We start from the raw sequence: 25,212 nt of genomic DNA on the forward strand, positions 1-25,212 counted from the left end.
GGAGCAGCTGAAACGTCAATTTTCAGCATGCAGATGGCAATATTTAGTTGAAGGAGTTCATTGCTGAAGGGCCTGTCGTGAATGAAGGAATATTATATATATATATATATATATATATATATATATATATATATATATATGAATGAACTGTAAAGGGAAAGTGTTTCAATGAAAATGCATTTGCAGTCCTTACCTTTTCAAGCAAGGTGGGAGTTGTTTGAAGCAATTGTATTTGTCCTTGAGGTGATGCTGTGGAACTTTTCAACCCAAGGTCAAAACAATCTTCTTTGCTTGGTTAGTTCCACTGGGCTCAGCTGACACATCTAGCATGAAGACTCTGCTGCGATCCATTTTATGAACGCTGTCAAGGTTTGTGGTGTCAACAACAATGGTGAAAGCCAAAAGGCAGTGGGCCGAAAATCCTGCATCGAAAGGGCCATACTTTGCAACAGCAAATCCTTATTCTGTTGTCACCTATCATGTCATTTGATTTTATATTAGATACATAATATTTTAAAAAAAAAAAAAAAGAGGAAAGGGGCTTGAAAGGAATGTGCCTAAGTGTTATGTACTGAAGTTCTCACCCTGGGCCAGCAGGGGGATACTGTAGATAGTTATGCAAATGAAGGATCGAAAGTGACGTTCAGTGATTGGATAGTTTTAGAAAGTTGCAACAGTTATATTGTTCTGGAGCTCTATATAAGCAGGCTAACTGAGCTCTTCAGTTCAGTTCTGTTCTGGCCTCTGAATAAACAAGAGCTGTCTGAAGAATAGCTGTGTCGTCTGATATGTTCGTCCACAACTTAACACTAAGTGTAATATTAACTGCAGGGCTGAGCGCAGTTGGGAAGGAATAATATACAGTAACTATGGGACAATATAAGCCATTTGACAGCTTCTGTCCCCAATGTGAACTGAAAGTGAAAATTATGGGCTGGTCTTTGGCACAGGCTGTGGTTATCCTAAGAAATCCAGCAATGAGAGATTTGGGCCTGCCTGTGACCTAGTAGCATGGGGTAGCCAGCTGGTATGGCCAATGGTCAAGGATGATGGGAATTGTAGTCCAACCATATCTGGAGGGTGCATCATTGGTAACAGGTAAGAAATATTGAGAGGTGCTCAACAGCTACAGAAAATGTCTCCCTTTTGTGGGGTGGAATCTGCTTGATAGAGTCCCTGCCTTGTGAGAAGAGAAAGGGGAAGGGAGGGGAGACCAGAGCTGATAATAAAATGAGGAAGAGAGAAAGAAAAAGTGAATATTCAAACCAAGCATGACAAGCAAATTGCAGGACTCTGAAAGGGAGACGTAAAAGATTGAAAGACAAGCTGTCCAAACACCCACTTGCAATGTTCAGAGGCTTATTTATTTATAACAGCAAATGAGAAGGAATGACTCTTTTTAGAATGAAAAGTGAATCATTTCAACTTACATAGTTTTTATGAGAAACTTTCCAAACTATGAAGAACATACTTTGAGATCATCCACATGATTCTCCATTGGACGGTTCGGAGGACAGCTGGGTATAAAGAGAATAAGTCTGCAATCCAATGCATATTTACATGAGAGTAGGGAGTGTAGGGAATCTGTCTCTTTCAGCTCCTCTTGGTTTCTCATTTTTCCTAACTTAATTCAGTTACCTACATTTCCACATCAGCTCGCACGCACATGAAAAGTGGACTATATCAGGGATGAGGAACCTCTGGACCAAGGGCTGAATGTGGGCATCAAAGTCACTCTGTCTGGTCCTTGAGACTCTTCCCAGGCCACACACACACACTAATAATAATAATAATTAATAATAATTTATTATTTATACCCTGCCCATCTGGCTGGGTTTCCCCACACACCAACCACATTCTCTGTTGACTCTCCTTGAGTGATTTTGCCTGGCTGGAATGTATCCTTAAACCCCCTTGCATGAAATTAATGCATATTGTTACTGAGCTAGCCCTGCTGGTCTTAATAGATATGTAGTGCTATTGAGTATTGGGATTTTTAATGTGTATACAGTCCTACCTCGGCTTATGTTACCCTCGGATAACGTAAACTTCGGGTTGTGAAAGCGGCAAACCCGGAAGTATACTTCCGGGTTTCACTGCTCATGCATGCGCAGAAGCGCTCTACACGCCATACGCAGACGCGGCACCTCCGGTTGCGGAAACCTCAGAATCAGACCGGAACTCCGGAATGGATCGCATCCACAACCGGAGGTACCACTGTACAGTGGTACCTTGGGTTAAGAACTTAATTCGTTCTGGAGATCCATTCTTAACCTGAAACTGTTCTTAACCTGAGGTACCACTTTAGCTAATGGGGCCTCCCGCTGCTGCCATGCCGCTGGACAACGACTTCTGTTCTCAACCTGAAGCAAAGTTCTTAACCCAAAATAATATTTCTGGGTTAGCGGAGTCTGTAACCTGAAGCGTCTGTAACCTGAAGCGTATGTAACCCGAGGTACCACTGTATTCTGATTTGGGAGCGGACTCAATAAATATTGCAATTTTTAAGGCCTGTGTAAGTGTAAGCTAGGGACATGGGTGGCACTGTGGGTTAAACCACAGAGCCTAGGACTTGCCAATCAGAAGGTCGGCGGTTCGAATCCCCGCAACGGGGTGAGTTCCCGTTGCTCGGTCCCTGCTCCTGCCAACATAGCAGTTCAAAAGCACGTCAAAGTGCAAGTAGATAAATAGGTACCGCTCCGGCGGGAAGGTAAACGGTGTTTCCGTGCGCTGCTCTGGTTTGCCAGAAGCGGCTTAGTCATGCTGGCCACATGACCCGGAAGCTGTACGCCGGCTCCCTTGGCCAATAAAGTGAGATGAGCGCCGCAACCCCAGAGTCGTCCGCGACTGGACCTAATAGTCAGGGGTCCCTTTACTTTTACCTTTTAAGTGTAAGCTACTGGGTAAATCTGTCAAGACAAGCTGTTGCCTACTGCACGAGACTCCTAAAACAGGGGCATGGGAAACACATGCCTACTGAGGAAGCTTGCCAAATGCCCTGTGCCCTCACTCCCACGTGGGTGATCAACTGGGGCTCTGTGAAACAGGGAAGGTAACCGACTGCTTTCCACTTTTAAAGGATACTGGAAATTCTGGCACGCTTGCTCATCCTCCAAAACGACTTGTGCAATGCATAAATTTCATTGTATATGACCCTATTCTGTATTCTGAAGCACAATATTATTCTCAGCCTGTAAAAAGAATCTAGCTCTGCATATTCTACATAGCTCTTCATGCTGGCTAGCAACTACACTTTACTATACACGAGTTTAACCCTACATTAAGCACTTTGTTGTACATGAATACAACCCTGTTTTGATTTCTGTGTCTCATGCATCCTGCATTATAAATATTTTGTATTTTTAAAAACATTCATTTTGGCAGGCTCCTCTTCATTTTGCTTCCTGGTGCTACATCCTTTTATGCTACTACGTAAAGTAGTATAGAATTTTGCTCTCTGCTACTGTACATTTCTTCATCTGCATTAGAAAATTAATTATAATTATTCTTGTCTATCAGAGACTTCAAATAAAGAGCATGTCATCCAATCTATCATTAACATTAGCCAACAATTATGTCAGAACTGTACAGAGTTTTCTCCAGTGTTATCATACAGAAGAAATGACATTTATTTTAATGAAATAACAGAAAGCATACTATAATTAACCTGAAAGTACCAAGGTATGAATCAATTCCATTTCCTCCACTACGAATATATTATTAAAGACAGGATTTTTTTAAAAAAACCCCACAACTTTTGCTAAGTGGCATAGCAGTACATATAGCAATGAAAGCTGCATTAAAATTCAGCTTAAGTAAAAGCTGGGCAAAGATGTGGATTCCACTAGCTTTGTAGAATTGTGCCCTGGACTGGAATGTAATATTGTTCAAGTCCACCTTGCTTTGCACAGCCCTTGTATGAGCTTTAAACACCATAGCTGTCAACTTACAGATTTGAAAATAAGGGACCCACAGCCTCAAAATAAGGGATCAGCAGTCAAAATAAGGGATCAACAATTACTTTGATAAAATACATATTTTGCTGCGTGCAAATGGCTTTAGATACCAATTAGGTCCATAAATTACCATATAGCATATATTCAACACAAAAAAGCAACAATTTGTTGTTGACAAAGGACAGCTGGACATAGAAAGGGCCCCATTACCTTCAGTAGCTTATTTAAGGGACATCATCAATAAGGGACAGCAGCAGGACATGGCGCTGAGATAAGGGACTGTCCCGCCAAATAAGGGACGCTTGACAGCTATGTTAAACACACACACACAAAAATACTGATTAACCATACACAGGTTCACCCACACTGGTTGTGAGAACAAACCCCAAGGCAAACTTCACTGTTCCACAAAACATTTTACCAAACCACCACCACCATGGGCAGGAGATATCAAAAGGTACAAACTAAATGAGAAATGCATTTCCACATTTTCAAGAGTATGAGGCTGACACGGAGCCGAAATGTTAATCCACCTCATTTTTGCCACCGAAAAATGTATTTAGAATTTGGCGAGTTTTCTTAACCCGCCCCCCCCCATCCGCCCGATAACATTTTACGGAAGAGGACATGAAAGCGTTGCATCTTATTTCAGCAGATTTGGATTTGCGTGTGCACCGCATTGTCTAATACCCCTCACTGTGAGAGGATGATTGATAACACTGGCATTAACGTAAAGATGAAGAGAGCTCTGACAGCTGTAGGATTTATTTTCAGTGGCATATAAAAGGCAGTGATAAAACAGAGCAAATAGGAATCAAAGCTGGAGAAGTAATAAAAGATCCCTACTATGGATAAAGATTTTTGTTCTGCATGAAAAGGGAAAGTCTGTCCAAACTATATTTATCTGAGTTAGTCAGACGTAATTACTGGCTAGAATTACAGAGAGGCCACACTCTTGGGCTTCCAAAATGCCTGAATCTGTGAGGATTAAAAAAATCTTATTTTCAGTTATGATTCCATATTTGGGGGAGGAGGTGACCTTGGGCAAGATGCCATTAATGGGTGTGTTTCCCCGCTCACCAAATGGACTCACTGCCTTGCCGCTGCCACCATTACCTGTTCACCTTTCTAGGCCAGAGCAACTTAACTGCCCAGAGGGAGAGAGCAAAGTGAGTGGCAAATGCTACTCCATCTATCCTCTCCTATCCAGGGATGGACACATACCCATCCTGAGGTGGTTTTGTTTCCCAATAAACCTGACTCCAGTTTGCTCCCTACATGAGCTGATTTTTAAAGAAATTTTTCTAAAAGAATCCTCCCAACTCCTGACGACTGCCTTTGTTTCCATTCACTTTACTTTGGCGATCACTCGTAGCTGAGTAAGATTGTCTTCCATAAACATGGCTTTAACAATGAGTCCATAAGTGACTGTGGAGGCCAAATCTGGATCCACATGTCCTTCCACAGTGGGGACCATAGCTGTCAACCTTCCCTTTTTTTGCGGGAAATTCCCTTATTCCAGCGCCGTTTCCACTGCTTCCCGCTGCTATCCCGGATTGTTAGATATCCCGTAGACTGTCCCTGGGACAGGTGAGTCTGCTGATCCCTTATTTTCAAATCTGAAAGTTGACAGCTATGGTGGGGACATTGGTTTCCGGGCGGGAGTTGATCACGGTGAAGGTTTGCCAAGTGTGCCTTCCTCTTAGCACGTTTCTCCCTTGCCTCCTGAGTTCAAGTGTCTTCAAAGCCCATGACATCTTTGGTAAAGCCTGTTCTCCAATCGGAGCGCTCGCAGGCCAGTGTTTCCCAATTGTTGGTGTTCATACTACCTTTTTTCAGATTTGCCTTGAGACAGTCTTTAAACCTCTTTTGTTGACCACCAGCATTACATTTTCCATTTGTAGGTTCAGAATAGAGTAGTTGCTTAGGACATTGGATGAGGGGAAAGATGACTACCTCCATTAGTTCAGATGGCAGCCATCTTTGTTCTTTTTCTCTCTCTCGTGCCATTTTACTAATAACATGTATGTATGTAATGACATACAGCCACTTCCTGGAAGCATTTCCAATGGTTTTTGTTTTGTTTTTGACTGCGCAGCCACAGGAAGACAAGAGTCAGCCTGCGGGCCACCTCATAAGGACAGTATGGGCCCATGCACAGTTCAGTCCATTGATTTTGTAATTTAATCCATGCATCGACATTCCAATTTGCACATAGGTCCAGGCAGGGGGACATCATGGGAAAGTTTGCTGCGAAATGCGGAGCAAACCAGAACTGTTTGCATGCTCAGAGTGGGCCTTAGCAGGTGCCTGATGATGCTAACCCTGGATGATGGCCCTGATTATTTCCATCAGAGTCTCATCAAATTAACATAATTGCAGGGAAGGAGCTTTGCCTCATCTGGAGAAGGCAAAGAAGGCTGGAGAGCAAGAAATGCGAAATTATAGGGAGCAGTGTGGGGAGGACATGGGACTGAGGAAATAGGAGTTGGCAGAGAGGAGAGTGATTCCTAAGGAGAAGAAGCAGTATGTTGCACCAAGGCAGGGGTGAGCACTGGGGCAAGCTCTGAGGGGTGTCTAGTGGCAAATCCTGGTAGGCAACCAAAGAGATCACTAGAACAGGGGTTAATGTGTTCTGGTTTCCTCCCCACCTTCCTCCCCCGTGGGTATCAGAGCTACGTAAACGTTACCTGGCATCTTACTGAACCTGGCATCCTGGGAGGTAGGTGAGGCCAAAGATCCCTGTTTCGAAAAGCTACAAGCTTCTTAATATATTTGGTAGCTGCAAATGGATAATAACTGCGGTTGCAGAGTGGCGATATTTAGCAGCTAGGAAGCGAAAACATCTGTAAGACTGACTTCCTTTTAGAAATTAAAGCGTTGTCCAGATATTCCTTAAATATTCAAAAGCTTTACTTGCAGAACAGATGATGAAATAGTAACACACACACACACACACACCCTCACTCACATGGCATTTGCTTATCCAAGCATAGGCTCAGTTTCACTTGGAAAAATACAGCTCCATGCTTTAAATCAAATACTGTGTCTCTCCCACTTCCAGCTTTGCATTCAGTCTGTTACCATACAGACTGAATTACCATACAGGCCATGCAACTGCTTGAAGAAATTCACTTTTTGCTTCCATCTTTTTCTCTGTTTAATTTCAGTGAGACCTCATTAACTGCCGCACTGCCCTCATTCTCCTATTCTCAGACAAAGAGCATTAACATGTTTTTCTCCACAGTGTCCAGAGAAGATTCCAAACATTTCTCTCCCAGCTGTGTTCATAACAGACATCTTCCTACACTGTGTCATCACAGTGAATTCACACAAAATGGAGTCTGTGACTTGGTACAAGGAACCAGGCAGAGGGCCTTCTTGGCAGTGGTGTCCTTCCTGCGGAACACCCTCCCAACAGATGACAAGGACATAAAGAACTACACAACTTTTAGAAGACATCTGAAGGCAGCCCCATATCGGGAAGTTTTTAATGTTTGATGTTGGGCAACCCAGCCAGATGGACAGGGTATAAATAAAACAGCAGCAACAACAACAAAACAACAAACTATTATTATTATTATTATTACTATTATTCCTCATGTGACCAAAGTTAACCAACTATATGAGGGAACATACCAGAATTAGCCATTTAACCAATCAAAACTCAAAATGCTTGCTTTAAACACGCAGCAATATACATTTAAACATTTCCATTTCACTGCCCTCAGAGGAAATAAAAAGAACGGTCAGACCAATGTATGCAACTACAGCGGCAAGGTTATTGATTGCCAAAAATTGGAAAAGTAGCAGTGTCCCAACTAAAACAGACTGGTTATCTATGGTAAAACGATGGAATACTTCCATATTGCCAAACTAACAGGGAGGATAAAAAGAGATATGGTACAAAAAGTGAATAAGGAGTGGGCTATCTTTAAGGAATACATCAAATTTTATGTGGAAAAAGTAGAATTTCTGACAGATATTGAGTGAATCGAGAAAATGATTAGAGTGAAAGGAGAGTAAAGTCAAGATAGAAGAAGAGATTAAAGAAATAATGAAATGCGTTTAAGCTAGTTGGAAAAATAAAGTAGCGTAACAAGAACGGCTGGAAGTCAAGTCACTTGGTGGGTGTCCGTGTGGGGTAGGTGTGTAGGTATGTTGATATGTACAGTATAGGTAGGTATTATATGTAGGTATGTTTTATGTTATGAAAATAAGATAGCGTGTTGGTATTTGTATTGTGTAAATGTATATGTATGTGTTTTATATGTTAATAAAATTTTAATAATAATAATAATAATAATAATAATAATAATAATAATAATAATTTCAGCAAATTAAGCCACTGTACCTAACAGCATGCTGTCTGTTCACCTGCCCTTTCACAGTGAGCAGGCAGTGAGAGGTATGGGGAGAAGGAGTCTTTGCTCGTGTTGCCTTACCACCTCTGGGTGGCCATGCAGATTGGGGGTGAGGGGCTCAAAAGTGAGCAATTGAATATGGAATCTCCAGTGACTTTAATTCCAAATAAGCCAAACCCTGAGTAAGCATAGCCACTTGGAGACTGAAATGAGCGCAACAGTATAAAACTTAAACTAGCATTGTTGTTGTTGTTTAGTCGTTTAGTCGTGTCCGACTCTTCGTGACCCCATGGACCAGAGCACGCCAGGCACTTCTGTCTTCCACTGCCTCCCGCAGTTTGGTCAGACTCATGTTTGTAGCTTCAAAGACACTATCCAACCATCTCGTCCTCTGTCGTCCCCTTCTCCTTGTGCCCTCCATCTTTCCCAACATCAGGGTCTTTTCCAGGGAGTCTTCTCTTCTCATGAGGTGGCCAAAGTATTGGAGCCTCAGCTTCACGATCTGCCCTTCCAGTGAGCACTCAGGGCTGATTTCCTTAAGAATGGATAGGTTTGATCTTCTTGCAGTCCATGGGACTCTCAAGAGTCTCCTCCAGCACCATAATTCAAAAGCATCAATTCTTCGACAATCAGCCTTCTTGATGGTCCAGCTCTCACTTCCATACATCACTACTGGGAAAACCATAGCTTTTACTATACGGACCTTTGTTGGCAAGGTGATGTCTCTACTTTTTAAGATGCTGTCTAGGTTGATCATTGCTTTCCTCCCAAGAAGCAGGCGTCTCTTAATTTCGTGGCTGCTGTCACCATCTGCAGTGATCATGGAGCCTAAGAAAGTAAAATCTCTCACTGCCTCCATTTCTTCTCCTTCTATTTGCCAGGAGGTGATGGGACCAGTGGCCATGATCTTCGTTTTTTTGATGTTGAGCTTCAGTCCATATTTTGCGCTCTCCTCTTTTACCCTCAATAAAAGGTTCTTTAATTCCTCCTCACTTTCTGCCATCAAGGTTGTGTCATCTGCATATCTGAGGTTGTTGATATTTCTTCCAGCAATCTTAATTCCGGCTAGGGATTCATCCAGCCCAGCCTTTCGCATGATGAATTCTGCATATAAGTTAAATAACCAGGGAGACAATATACAGCCTTGTTGTACTCCTTTCCCAATTTTGAACCAATCAGTTGTTCCATATCCAGTTCTAACTGTAGCTTCTTGTCCCACATAGAGATTTCTCAGGAGACAGATGAGGTGATCAGGCACTCCCATTTCTTTAAGAACTTGCCATAGTTTGCTGTGGTCAACACAGTCAAAGGCTTTTGCATAGTCAATGAAGCAGAAGTAGATGTCTTTCTGGAACTCTCTGGCTTTCTCCATAATCCAGCGCATGTTTGCAATTTGGTCTCTGGTTCCTCTGCCTCTTCTAAATCCAGCTTGCACTTCTGGGAGTTCTCGGTCCACATACTGCTTGAGCCTTCCTTGTAGAATTTTAAGCATAACCTTGCTAGCATGTGAAATGAGTGCAATTGTGCGGTAGTTGGAGCATTCTTTAGCACTGCCCTTCTTTGGGATTGGGATGTAGACTGATCTTCTCCAATCCTCTGGCCACTGCTGAGTTTTCCAAACTTGCTGGCATATTGAGTGTAGCACCTTAACAGCATCATCTTTTAAAATTTTAAATAGTTCAGCTGGAATACCATCACTTCCACTGGCCTTGTTATTTGCAGTGCTTTCTAAGGCCCATTTGACTTCACTCTCCATGATGTCTGGCTCAAGGTCAGCAACCCCACTACCTGGGGTGTACGAGGCATCCATTTCTTTCTGATATAATTCCTCTGTGTATTCTTGCCACCTCTTCTTGATGTCTTCTGCTAGCATACCTTTCATTAATTTCTGTCAATAAATGAGTAAGGAGCTTGCTTTTCTATGTTTTGGATAATCAGTCTTATCGTTAGGTTGAATGAGATAGCTACCTCCAGGTCTGGCAGCTGATTTGGGGTGATGCAAAAGAGCAACAAAGTGTGCATTATTTACTTTATGGCCATTACTGCAGTTTTACTGCCAGGAGTGGCACTTGTGAGATTGTCTGTGTTGAGTTGGCCAGCCTGAGGTATGCTGTACCATAACTTTGAGTGGAGAGGCAAGCACCATTTGCATTTCTGCTTGAAACAGCACCATGCTAACATTAGCTAATGTGTATGAAACACTTTCTTAAGTGTTCATTCTTAAGTGTCATTTCTTAAGTGTCCATTCTTAAGGAAATCAGCCCTGAGTGCTCACTGGAAGGACAGATCCTGAAGCTGAGACTCCAATACTTTGGCCACCTCATGAGAAGAGAAGACTCCCTGGAAAAGACCCTGATGTTGGGAAAGATGGAGGGCACAAGGAGAAGGGGACGACAGAGGACGAGATGGTTGGACAGTGTTCTTGAAGCTACCAGCATGAGTTTAACCAAACTGCGGGAGGCAGTGGAAGACAGGAGGGCCTAGCGTGCTCTGGTCCATGGGGTCACGAAGAGTTGGACATGACTAAACGACTAAACAACAACAATGAAACACTTTAGGTATATAGTATTGGCTCTTACCTCAGCCAGGAACACACCAGGTCACATGCAGCAAGTAGAGATGTGTATAAATGCTAGGAGAGAATATGTTTATTAGATATTATCCTTCCTTCCTCATGTTTGTGAGTTCAGCAGAGTGCATCCCTTTGCAGCAGCTTCAAAGGGAAGCTTAGATAGACTAGTTTTAGACTTTTAGTTTAAGTAATCCAGGTTGCTTCAAAGCAGACTGGATTCTCCTGGTATTTCCCCCCCTTTCCCCTCCTTAAAAAATCAATCACACAAACAGTCTTGTAAAAAGTAAAAACATTTGCACATTCAGAATACTTGTTGAAGAGTAATAGATACAATAGCTTTATTCAGGCAGGCTTAAAATGGTAATTCCATTACACTGGAATACTTAAGTCGAGCTTAAGATGGAGTCTGAGCATTGAAGCCCAGACATAGCAGATTGTTCTTCACATTTCTAGCTTTGTGATGAGAGAAAGAGTGAAGACAGGCAAAGGAGCAAAGAGTGAAGCCCGGGTGAGGAAATTATATATGGCAATGCCCTCCCCCTGTCACGGCACAATGGGAATGTCTCTCAGAGTTCTCTCTGGGAAACTTTCAGGAAAACTCTGTGAGCTTCGGCCCCTATCACGTGCCTATCTAGCAAACATACATTGTTGGTTTGACCGCACTGTAAATATCTCACACAGCAAGCTGCCATCTTTCAGTCTTAGTTCCCTTTGAGCGAATGGGAATAATGATATTGACGTATCTTACAGGATTGCGGCAAAATTACGAAGCGAAATCCCTTTGGGTACTCTGAATCACCAAATAAATGAGATCATAAATGTTTTGGGGCAAACACTGATTGCACGGCCTCACGCATCTGAAAACAGATGTTGCTCCAACTGAAGTGTTATGTATCATTGCAGCTTATTGGAGCTTTACACAAAGTAATTATTGAATTAATTTTAAGCTGGAAAATCAGAGTTTGGTCATTTATGAATAATTAATATTGAGATAACCATTTTCTCCAAGCATTAAAGTGGCAGACCGCTGGCGGGGTCTCCGGTGCAATACCCAAGGCCACATCTAACTGCCTTCATAGCAGAGTGTTCTGCAACCCTCGCGGCGTCCTTAAGCCACCAGGGTCTTTCTTTTCTTTTTTCTTCCAAGCTTCTTTCATATTACCTGTCTGCCTGAATCTTAGATGGTGTGATTGCAAGCCAAGGAAACGATCACACTGTCAGGAGCTGGAGCCAGAGCCAATGGCAGGCAAAGCCAGCCAGTTCTGGTTTTGTCCCATCCTCCTCCTTGCTGTGTTCTGCAAGGGCAAAACTGAGACTGAGGAGTGGGAGGAAGCTGACTGACAGGGCCATTCCTGGCACTGTTTGCAAGGAAGAAAGTGTTGGGAAAATGCCCGGGAATGGCTGCCAACTTCCCAAGCCTTCGGGACATCTCTCCAGTGGTCCTCTCTGGCTATAAATCTCCCTCAGTCCAGAGAGACCGGTAATAGGCGACCCTCCTCTCCTGGAAAGAGTACGCCAGTCTTCTGGCATACAGTGGTGCCTCGGGTTACATACACTTCAGGTTACATATGCTTCAGGTTACAGACTCTGCTAACCCAAAAATGTACCTCAGGTTAAGAACTTTGCTTCAGAATGAGAACAGAAATTCTGTAGCAGTGGTGCCGCGGCAGCAGGAAGCCCCATTAGCTAAAGTGGTGCTTCAGGTTAAGAACAGTTTCAGGTTAAGAACAGACCTCCAGAACGAATAAAGTACTTAACCCGAGGTACCACTGTATCATAGTAGAAGAAAGACTCAATCGTAGTTCTAAAACTACTTTATTTACAGTCTTATATACAGAGACTCCATCAGTACATCTGTGCTCTCTGGACACCAGTACAGAAACTGCAACACGCACAGAAGTGAAACCAACTTCCAATAGTACTCAGAAGGAAGAGATAATACAGACTTCCTTTCTCACACTCTCTCAGACACTCACATGATGTATAAAAATCCTAGTACCACTCGCTGGAGCAGCTCGGATAGATAAAAATCCCAACAGAAAGCCAACAGGTGTGGGCTGGCTGAAAGCAGACTGAGGTTGATGGGAAAGTGCCCCTCACTCAGTGGTGTAGCGTGAGGGGGGCAGTGACCATGGGTGCAAAATTCTGAGGTGCTACAACCAAGCGCAATGTCTGTGCCCCCTCCCCCTGGGCTGAGCTAGGAGACGGTGGAGCTGCCAAGCCGAAAAGGCACGCAGCAGCAGTGGCAGGGCTGGCAACCATCTGCCTCACAGGCTCTGCACATGCCCCTCTCTGGCACACGCCTCCACCCCAGCTGCCCAGTTTACCAAGGTAATGCAACACTTGCCCTGCCCCGGGCACCAGCAACGCATGCTATGCCTCTGCCTCCATTGCTGTAAAAGTTGGCAACCCTCTGCGACGGTGAATTTGTGTGTCTCTGGTGAATTCCGAGGTTGCTTTTGAATAACCAAAATTAGATTTCAGAACCAAGAGCTTGCCAGTGTTTTCGCTCCCCTTCTTGGGCATCCTTTGCAGAACTGTACTTCTAGTCAGTTTATTATTTATATATAGCAGTTTCCAGTTTTCCACAGATACATTGTGCTCGAAGGGGTTAACAGAAAGTAGGCAATTTAAATACGACAATAGCCCGATAAAACCACGATGGCCTTTCTTTTTATTAGTGATATTGCTGAACTTTGCGATTGCCTGGTTCAGAATACCAATTTGCCGAGCTCGTAATGTTGAGACGTTTTATGAATCAAACATTTCCCTTGGAGGTTCTTACAGCGTGGGATGTAAAACAAGGTGCTACACATGTTCCAAATGTACTTTCAGTCTAAGCTGATATTATCTCTAGGTTTTGGACCCTAATGATAGTTTAGTTCAGTGTTCTTTAAGCATGGGCCCCTAGATGTTATTCGATTACAACTCCCATCATTCCTGACAATTAGAGACTGGAGTGAAATTCAGTTCAGTTTGCACTTAAAGGTAAAGCCATTTACATTGCAGTTTCTGAAATAATATGTGAACCCAGACACAATTACATTCACAATTCTTCTAATTTTGCAGCGCAGTCCTCACCCAAGCTGCCAACAGAATATAAACAACACAAAAAAATCAAACATTAAAAGCTTCCTGAAACAGTGTTGCCTTCAGATGTCTGAGAAAAGTCATATACCGGTAATTGTTTATTTCTTTGTTGTAAAATAGTTGTGAAATAGTTGAAAACCTTGAGTTGCTATCTAGCCTGTTAAAACACATATGGAACACTTGTTATTTTTACAAAGGCTGTGATGCTATGTACGATTACTTGGAAGTAAGTAGTATTATAAATAGGACTTTTGAGCAGGCTCATGCAAGGCCATATTGTCATATGGCAAGAAAATGGGGTCAATTGAGTAATATCCTCCTCAGGCCGCATCTGTACTATATATTTGAAGCGGTATAAAACTAAACAGTCATGGCTCTCCCTCCCCATAAACCTGGGAACTGTAGTTTGTTAAGGGTGCTGAGAGTTATCAGGAGACCCCATTCCCCTCAGAAAACCACAATACCCAGAGTTCCTTAGGAAGGGGATTGATGGTTAAACCAACTGAACTCAGTGAACAATTTCAAAGACAACCCCTGCTGTGCCTTTAATCCATGTTAGCCCCCTGCTGTGACATTTTTTTTAAATACTGACCCAGTTGTTTGATGCCCCTCCTGTGCTGCTATTTCAATTACTTAATTGATAAGCTATGTTTGTTTTTAATCTATCATTTTTGTGGGAGGCACTTGGAGGGGATAAAAAAGTCAGATAGAAATCCTCTAAAAAAGAAAGAAAAATCATGGTTTCCAAATTATAGTGGTACCTCGGGTTAAGTACTTAATTCGTTCTGGAGGTCCGTTCTTAACCTGAAACTGTTCTTAACCTGAAGCACCACTTTAGCTAATGGGGCCTCCTGCTGCCGTTGTGCTGCCAGAGCATGATTTCTGTTCTCATCCTGAAGCAAAGTTCTTAACCCGAGGTACTATTTCTGGGTTAGCGGAATCTGTAACCTGAAGCGTATGTAACCTGAAGCATATGCAACCCGAGGTACCACTGTACATTTGGATTGTAATTTTTAAAAAGATTTTGTTGCCAGATCTACAGGGTTTCTCATGTCCCCAACCTCAGGTACTTAATTTTATGTAGTGATGCTCATAAGGTGCTCAGCACCGCAAGAAAAAACCCACTGCACTTGCAAAAGGCAAACCATCTAGGGAGACGTTGAAGTTGCTAAAGAAAATCAACAATTCCACATCACCAACATTGGTGAGTTTCTGGCTACCAGAGGTGACAAAGGGCCATTTGCTTGCTCCGACCATAATGCGGTAAAGATGGAGATGAACTTAACAACAGCTGGTTCCTTCAGATGGAGGATGAATGACTCCCTATTTAGAGATGAAGAGGTGTACAAAAAGGCCCAGAAAGCGGTGAAGGACTATTTTGAGATAAATCTGAGAACAGAGGTGGAGAAAAGAGTAATTTGGGACGCAAGTAAAGCCGTCATGCGAGGTTTCCTAATACAACAGAATGCTATAAAAAGGAAGAGACAGAATGAGAAGAAGGATAAGATTTTGGAAAGGATAAAAGAAGGAGAAAAAAAACTGAGATCAAAGCCAAAGTCACATGAAATTTTGAGAGAAATCAAGTTTTACCAGAGGCAATACATGGAGCTGATGAATCAGGAGATAGAATGGAAAATAAAACAAATGAGACAAAAGACATTTGAATCGGCAGACAAATGTGGGAAACTTCTGGCATGGCAATTGAAGAAGAGACAAAAATTGAATATGGTTACAAGCCTAGAAGTTGAAGGAAAGAACATTTATAAACCAAATGAGATTAGAAACTGTTTTCAGAGTTATTTCAAGAGACTTTATGCACAAGGGCCGGTGAATGAAAAAGAGATAGAAGAATTTCTTAAAAAATATGGATTACAAAAAAATTCTGAACAAAGTAAAATGATTTTGAATCAGAAGATAACTGAGCAAGAAATTGAGGGAGCCATTCAAAATATGCAATTGGGAAAATCTCCAGGACCAGATGGATTGACCTCCAGATACTATAAAGCTTTGAAAGAATGGCTTATACAACCGTTGAAGGAGGTCTGTAATGAAATTTTAGAGGGGAAGAAGGCACCCGAATCGTGGAAAGAAGCGTATATTACACTTATACCAAAATCAGAGACTGAGAAGAATCAGATTAAGAACTACTGCCCTATATCATTACTTAATGTGGATTACAAAATTTTTGCAGACATTTTAGCAAAAAGATTGAAAAGAGTTTTGGTGGGAGAGATTCATAAAGACCAGGCGGGCTTTCTTCCAGGAAGACATTTATCTGACAATGTGAGAAACATAATAGATATTATCGAATTACTAGAAGCTAATATTAATACTAAGGCAGTATTAATATTTGTGGACGCGGAGAAAGCCTTTGACAATATCTCTTGGAGCTTTATGAAAAAGAATCTTGAAGGGATGGGGGTAGGCCAAGGTTTTGAGAATGGTATAGGTGCAATTTATTCTGAACAAAAAGCAAAACTGATTGTAAATAACGTGGTTACTGAAGAATTTGCTATTGAAAAAGGGACACGACAGGGATGCCCAATATCCCCATTACTTTTTATATCTGTCTTGGAGGTTTTATTAAACATGATCAGAGGGGACCAGCTGGTTAAAGGGATTCAGGTCGGAGCTAAACAATACAAACTGAGAGCGTTTGCAGATGATCTAGTATTAACTTTACAAGAGCCAGACACTAGTACGAAAAGAGTTTTAGAGCTAATACAAGTATTTGGTCAAGTAGCAGGTTTTAAGTTGAACAAACAGAAAACGAAAGTACTGGACAAAAATCTAACAGTTGCTGAAAGAGAGAAGTTTCATAGTGAAACTGGTTTAATGGTAGCAAAGAAAGTGAAATACCTGGGGATTAATTTGACATCTAAGAATGTGAATTTATTTAAAGACAATTATGAGAAATGTTGGACAGAAGTTAAGAAAGATTTAGAAATATGGTCAAATTTGAGACTTTCCTTGTTAGGCCGAATTGCTGTTATTAAGATGAATGTTTTGCCGAGAATGCTGTTTTTGTTTCAAACATTGCAGATTGTGGATAAAATGGATTGTTTCAAGAGGTGGCAGAAAGACATATCTAGATTTGTCTGGCAGGGCAAAAAGCCCAGAATAAAATTTAAGATATTAACTGATGCAAAAGAAAGAGGGGGTTTTGCCCTGCCGGACTTAAAATTGTATTATGAATCAGCGGCTTTTTGCTGGCTGAAAAACTGGCTGCTTCTTGAAAACACAGACATTTTGGATCTGGAAGGGTTCAATAACAGGTTTGGCTGGCATGCATATATATGGTATGACGAGGTTAAAATTCATCAAGGTTTCAAAAACCATATTGTTAGGAAAGCACTATATAATGTTTGGATTCGGTATAAAGACTTGTTGGAAAACAAAACCCCTAGGTGGTTGTCACCAATGGAAGCTAAGGAAGTGAAAAAACTTAATATGGAATCTAAATGGCCAAAATACTGGGAAATTATAGAACAAGAGGAGGGGAAAGTGAAATTGCAGAGCTATGAGAAACTGAAGTTAAAAGTAAGAGACTGGCTTCATTATTACCAGATAAATGAAGTTTTTAAACAGGACAGGAAAATTGGTTTCCAGGTGGAGAGATCAAAACTAGGAACAGAATTGTTGGAACCCAATACTAAGAATTTGTCAAGAATGTATAACTTGCTGTTGAAATGGAATACACAGGATGAGACGGTTAAATCAGTTATGATTAAATGGGCACAAGACATTGGTCATGACATTATGTTTGCTGACTGGGAACAGTTATGGACTACCGGTATAAAGTTTACGGCATGTAATGCCTTAAGAGAGAACATTATGAAAATGATTTATAGGTGGTACATGACCCCAGTCAAGCTTGCAAAAATTTATCATACGCCCAATAATAAATGCTGGAAATGTAAGGAAACTGAAGGTACTTTCTACCACCTTTGGTGGACGTGCCCAAGGATCAAGGTCTTCTGGGAAATGATCTATAATGAAATCAAGAAGGTACTTAAGTGTACCTTTCACAAGAAACCAGAGGCCTTTCTCCTGGGCATGGTGGGCCAATTGGTGGCAAGGAAAGATAGGACGTTCTTTATGCATGCTATAACAGCAGCAAGAGTTCTTTTAGCAAAGTATTGGAAGACACAAGAACTACCCACGCTGGAAGAGTGGCAGACGAAGGTGATAGACTATATGGGACTGGCAGAGATGACTGGCAGAATCCGTGACCAAGGGAAAGAGACGGTGGAAGAAGATTGGAAGAAATTTAAAGTTTATCTTAAGAACTGCTGTAAAATTAATGAGTGCTAAAATGTCATGGGTAATGTAAAACAGAATTGCAGTGATAAATAATTGGGTAAGAGGAAAAAGATTAAAGAAATTGAATTATAAGTAATTGAAATTAGGGGTTGCTGGAAAAGTTTAAAACAGGGATGCAGAAAAGGGAGGTATGGGGAAGTCGTTGAAACAAGGTCTAAGAAAAAGAGGTTAAGAAATTATACGTGTTTATATGTTTGTTTGTTTATGTGTTGTTAGTTGTTAGTTGTATTGTGTTTTAATATATGTTGGAAAATCAATAAAAAATTATTAAAAAAAAAAAAAGACAAAGGGCCATTTGACTGTCCTCCGGGTCCTAGACAGATACAAATGTTCAATTTTGTGCCAATTACTATTGAGCTGAAGTCAGTCAGAGTCATAGCTGTCAACCGTCCCTTATTTGGCGGGAAAGTCCCTTATCCCAGTGCTGTGTCCCGCTGCTGTCCTTTATTGATGATGTCCCTTAAATCTCCCGGGTTTCAAAGGAAGCAGCTCCTCTCCCTCCCTCCCTGCCAGCCAGGGAGGAGGGAGGCTCCAACTGTGTTGCTTGGCTGCGTTGCTAACCCAATAAGGAGTCTAAGAACGACTGGGGGGTGGAGCTTGCATGCCTTGTGCCGATCACATCGGCCATGTTTCCTAGGGACTTGCCTTTGCTCAGCGCTTCCCAGCGGAGAGGTGACGATGGTTTTCCTTGCTGCAGCCCATTTGCCAGGTTGCTGCGCTGTGGTAACCACCGCTTGAGGCTTCATTTGGCTGCTGGCTGGGCTTTCTGCCTTTGGCTTGGGAGCTGGTTGACTAAAATCCCTTATTTTGGCTGCTGATCCCTTATTTTCAAATCTGTAAGTTGACAGCTATGGTCAGAGTCCATCCTGCATCAGCAAGAGCTGCAACAGTTCTCCAAACGCAGCACCGATCACTCAGAACCAAGATGCATTGCTTCATTGTGATGTGGTGCAGTGCACCAGTGCACACTTCGTTGGAGCATGGGGATTAAGAATCTGCACAATGAAAAGAACCAAATCCAGGAGCCTGCTGTGGCTCACATTATATGCTTCACCTGTGGTTGCTTGTAAGATGCAGCTGATCCGATTCTGAGATGAATTGTGCATAGCTCCGACCCGGAACATCAGAGAGGGGCTTATCCATCCAGACCTGTTCTTTCAGTGCAATCTGCCCTCCCTGCCCAGGTACAGCAAGGATAAGAAATCACCAAACCATAGAATCACAGAATTGTAGAGTTGGAAGGGACCCAACAGGTCGTCTAATCCAAGCCCCCGCAATGCAGGAATCTCAGAGGTCGGATCACATCTATGGTACCTTAACATCTGGCTTGTATATTTCCTTCTCAGTCCTGCCCCTTTCCTTGGCCTTGCCCCCTTCCCCTCTCCAGGTTTCCAAGTGCTCTGCTCTGCACTTTCAGAAAGACTCACTGCCTCTCCAGCCACTCTCTCAGTCACTTCTCAGCTGCTTCATTTCTGTTTCTTCTGTAGACTTAACCAAGCCATCGCTGTTCCAGTCCCAAGGCTGGCTCTGTATTTTTTCATTCTATTTGCGTATTAACCTCATGCTGTAAATTTAGCTTCTTGTCTTATTGCTCCACTAGAACCACAATTCGTTGCCACGGTCCCAGTGGTGTAGCGTGGTTTGCCAGTGCCCAGGGCGAGCACAAACACACACGCCAGGGGGTGGAGCACGGAGGGTGAACAGAGCCTGCTTCACCAGCCCAACTCTCACTGCTGAAGTGACACCCCACACACCAGAGACAAGTGGGATCCTAACAAAGCTCACTGACCTGAGTTTTACACTGAGGAAGATCACCCTGAGAGTGCTGAGCTTTGGCTTCCCGTACACGTGCTCATTTGAGATAAGACCCTTGGCTACCTGGAAACCGGATAGCTGCTACTGGAGCCTCATCACAACGCCGTCTTCTCTAGACCTTGGGCAACACTTCGTGGGCTCACAGCTTCCTCGGAACAGGACAGAAGCTATGACTGGGTAATGAAATCTGTTTTATATTTGCATTCCGTGTGAGAAGCTTTCAGGAGGAAGATGCACTGAGTGCACTGATAAGCCACACAAGAATAAATTACTGAGGGTTCAAAGACGAGCTTAAAAATTGCTTCAAAGTTAGAATGTCTCAAAGGAAGCTAGAATTGAGGAAAGGGAGCCAGTGTGTATCTGCACACTCAGTATGAGATTCCATTGCTAGCGAGATTCTCTCGGTGAGACCTTGTACATAAAACAGTAACGTCTTGTACCGTCCACCTGTTTGCTAGACTACCTGTTGCAATCAGATGTTTTCCTGCAGCAGTAGCACCCATCTGGAATCCCACAAGGACAAAAAACCTCTTGGGAGACAATTTGGAATGGAGAAAGGGTGGGAAGAAAAATGGTGGGAAAATTCCCTCTGCACCCCACCCACCATTTTTCTGCTTTTGGTTTCCAGGGCAGCTTTTCTCTTTCTTTGATGGGGAGTGCTTTGATTGTCCATTGTCCATTGTCTTCTTTAAATGATTAGGGATCCCTAGACACAACTATTGAGTGCTCACTGGAAGGACAGATCCTGAAGCTGAGGCTCCAATACTTTGGCCACCTCATGAGAAGAGAAGACTCCCTGGAAAAGACCCTGATGTTGGGAAAGATGGAGGGCACAAGGAGAAGGGGACGGCAAAGGTCTAGATGGTTGGACAGTGTTCTCAAAGCTACTAGCATGAGTTTGACCAAACTGCGGGAGGCAGGGGAAGACAGGAGTGCCTGGCGTGCTCTGGTCCATGGGGTCACGAAGAGTCGGACACGACTAAACGACTAAACAACAACAGACAGAACTATGCATGTCACCAGAAAATGGAGCTTCTGTAAAAACTGGGAGCTCTGGGACCTGTTCTCCTCTCCTCTGTAGTGTCTAGTAGGACCAACTTTGTCTTTTGTTGATGCCACAAAGTATTCCCACCCCAGTGGGTGGTGTGCAGATGGGGAAACCATAAAGACATGAGGACAAGAAGACAGTTCTAATGAGAGGCAGTGTGGTTAGTGTGTTGGATTTGGCCAAGGAAGAGTTCAAATCCCAACTTGGTCAGGAAGCTTGCTGGGTGATCTTAGGCCAGTTATACCCTTTTTTAGCCTAACCATACTTCAAAGTGTTATTGAGAAGAGAAAAGCAGGACAGAATCCTGTATATGCAGAAATGGAACGAAGGAGAAGTATCAAGCAAGGAGGAATGGCTAATGGACTATTTGGAAATGGCGAAATTGACAGCAAAAGTAAGAGATAAAAGAGACACAGTGTTCTTGGAACAGTGGATACCCTTTTTGGACTATTTGAAGCACTGTTTTAGTCAAATGAAAATGCAGGCAGGGTTTGAATTATAAGCAGCAGAATGAAAACAATGATAAGTGCAACAGAGGACAATTATATTAGATTGAATCATATCATATAAAGCAGTAGCAATAAGGTGGGAATAAAAACATGATGGAAGCAAGGGTGGGAAGTAAAAAAAATTAATATATATATTGAAATTTAAGTAAATTTGTAAAATCAATAAAAATATGTTTTTAAAAACGAGAGAAGAGAAAGTGGGGGACTAGGTATGCCACCTTTAGCTCCTTGGAAGAAAGACAGGATACCAGTGTAATAAATGAAACACTAAACCTTATGGGCTGTTGCCAATTTCGGTGACATTGCTGTGTTCTTTGTAACATGCTATTGCAACATGAATATGTTTTATTCAGGGCTATGGAGTATCCAATGGGGGGGATTCCAGATGCTGTTGGACTACAACTCCCATCATCCCTGACCATCTGCTGTGCTGGCTGGGGCTGTTGGGAATTGTAGTCTGATAATATCTGGAGGGCACCATATTGGTCACAACTGGCCTAGATCATGGGTAGGCAAACTAAGGCCTGGGGGCCGGATCCAGCCCAATCAACTTCTAAACCCAGCCCGTGGACGGTCCAGGAATCAGCGTGTTTTAATAATAATAATAATAATAATAATAATAATAATAATAATAATATATTATTTGTACCCCACCCATCTGACTGGGTTTCCCCAGCCACCCTGGGCGGCTTCCAACAAAGATTAAAAATACATTAAAATGTCACACATTAAAAACTTCCCTGAAGTTTTTAGGGAGGTTTTACATGAGTAGAATGTGTCCTTTTATTTAAAATGCATCTCTGGTTTATTGGTGGGGCCTGTCTGGTGTTTTTATATGAGTAGAATGTGTGCTGTTATTTAAAATGCATCTCTGGGTTATTTGTGGGGCATAGGAATTCGTTCATTATTTTCCCCCAAAATATAATCCGGCCCCCCACAAGGTCTGAGGGACAGTGGACCAGCCCCCTGCTGAAAAAGTTTGCTGACCCCTGGCCTAGACCCAGGACGCAATACACTGACAATGTCCCCAGCCTTTCTCATGGAAAGCTTCCTTAGGCTTCTTTGTCACCGAATGACAAGCCTATTTTGGTAAGCAACCAAGCAGCTGGGGTCAAACATTGGCCCGGCAATTTCTTCGTCTCCATCTTTCATTAAAGCCAGCATCACCTTCATTTACAATTATCAGAGAACCCTTTTTCAATAAAAAGAAATAGTCTATTCATTGAAATTAAAACCATTCAGGAGATAATAGTGTTTGCCTTTGATGTAAGATGTGTCATGATGAGCTATTAGACGAGAAGAAATGAAGGCTCTTTGCCGCTTATTCTTCCTCACATCAGTCATTTCTGGATTTGAGTTGCTTTCCGAGGATGAGATTCCTTTCAGCGAAGAGTGTGAAATATGGGCCGCTCCGTTTTCCTTTTGCCTTGGCATCATCATCATTAGACGAAGTTTGCTTCCCCCTTCTGCACCCCAATTTCAAAATTCAGGTGAGTGGGTATGATTAATGCAAAGCACAACGCCAGCTTTTCTAAGCATATAATTATTTTGGATAATTATGATCGATGTCTATAGTTGAAATGAGCAGTTCCATGGCGGACGGCAGAGTTAAGATGAGAACAGATGAATTATGACTACGCCGCTTCAAATAAGCGTGACATAGTGTTTCAAAGCTAGAGGGGGAGCCAAAATCCTAGATTGGCGTCCTCCTTGAGAGCAAGCTGAATAAAGGATCTATGGCATTAGAACCGTTTAACAAATGATGAGAAGACAAATTGGCTAGAGAAAGCACAATGAAACAATAGCTGAGATTAGCTTTTTAGGTAGGAGCTGCCTTGCCATTTTTAAATGTCGTGCCTCCTTATATTCTTTTCCTCAGGTGCATAGGATTTTATTTTATTGGTCAGACTTCATGAACAAGAGATCCAGCAGTGCTTACATCCACAAGACCACCATTCTTCAACGTTGGGTCCCCCACTGTTGGTAGACTACAACTTTCATCATCCCAGACCATTGGCTAAGCTGGCAGGGGAAGATGGGAGTTGTAGTCCAACAATTGGGGGCCCTAAGTTGGAAGAATACAGCACTAGACTTTCACCTGCTTCAGCACAACTGGACTGAGATATTAGCAGTGCTTTCCTTGTATTGCTACTCAACAGTATGCAGTACTGTCATATGCTCAGAGTCAGGAGTGAATTTCATGCTCTTTATTCAGCTCATAGTGGTGAGGAGGAATGGAAGTTCCCCTAGAATGTCTGCTTTATATACATTATTTACACAATGGGCCCCACATGATTGGCTAATTCCGGGATTCTCCTGTAGGCCAATCAGGTTGCGGATTCACTTCCACCTGGAGCTGGATTGGGTGGCTCCTGTAGACCGATCAGACTGCTGCATTCTGGGTCCTATTGTTCTAGGACCAATCAGACTGCTGCAATCTGAATCCTATTGTTCTAGGACCAATCAGACTGCTTCATTTTGGATCCTATTCAACTCAGTACATAACAGTCATCTTTTCATTTTCATTTTTTTTATGCCCATGGCAGCCATTTTGCGATGGCTTAATCAAGATATAATCACTGGGACATCATTTTTAAACCCCACCCCACCCCAGCACTGGTAACTATTTACTAGCTACAGCTGTTTAGCAGGAAGTGTCAGGGCAGCTCAGCATATTATGGCTTTTGTGGGAAACAGTGGTTGTTGTTGGAAGAAACACACAATGTATATGGATATTATGTATGAGTGCACACACATCTTTAAACCCCAGTGAGCGAATGTATGAGAAACTCGGCTGGATTAGGTTTTCTTGTAATAAGAGACTAGCTAGCCCATATATTCCAGAATCCTGTTCTCCCTGTCACTTACCAGATGCCAGGGGTGTTTTCCTGTAGCAACTGTAATATGCGCAGCTACCCTCATTCTTAAGTCTGACGTTAACGCCTGAGGCTAGGTTACATTTGATCAGACTCGAGTTACTTCAGATTTCCACCTCTGTTTCCACCCGAAAATGGGATTTCTTTTGTGCGAATGACTGAATATATTTGGAATTGAACACCAGTCTCTGTAGAAATAGCTTCACGAAACAAATGGCTGGCTGATCTCATCGTGGGTGGTTCAAGGTTCTTCCCCCAACCCCAATAAATAAAACATTCACTGCTTTCTTGAGTGCCACAGGCAATAAGCGGCCTTTAGGTCTTTATTTTCGTCTGCAATGGGCAAATAGTACCTGCAGCATTTGTTCAAAACTGCCACAAATGTGAGAGGTGTGTGGCTTAGGCTTCCGGCATACCTTATGGGGGCGTGAAAAACTGAAACCACAGGGGGAGGGGAAATATTGGCCCTTTTATTAGCCACTGCATTTTAAGAGTGTGACAGGGGAAATGAAGGTCAGTTGGGATTACTGCGTGTGGCCTAGTTGGTGCTGATTCATGACAGGGCCTGCAAGTGATGGTTCCCCACTTGTGGAATGCCTTGTTGCAAAACAGCAGCGTCTGGGCTGAAAGAAAACTCCAGGCAGCGAATGAGGAATAGC

This window comes from Podarcis filfolensis, assembly GCF_964270895.1.
Source record: "Podarcis filfolensis genome assembly, chromosome: 9".
Classification (NCBI taxonomy): Eukaryota; Metazoa; Chordata; class Lepidosauria; order Squamata; family Lacertidae; genus Podarcis; species Podarcis filfolensis.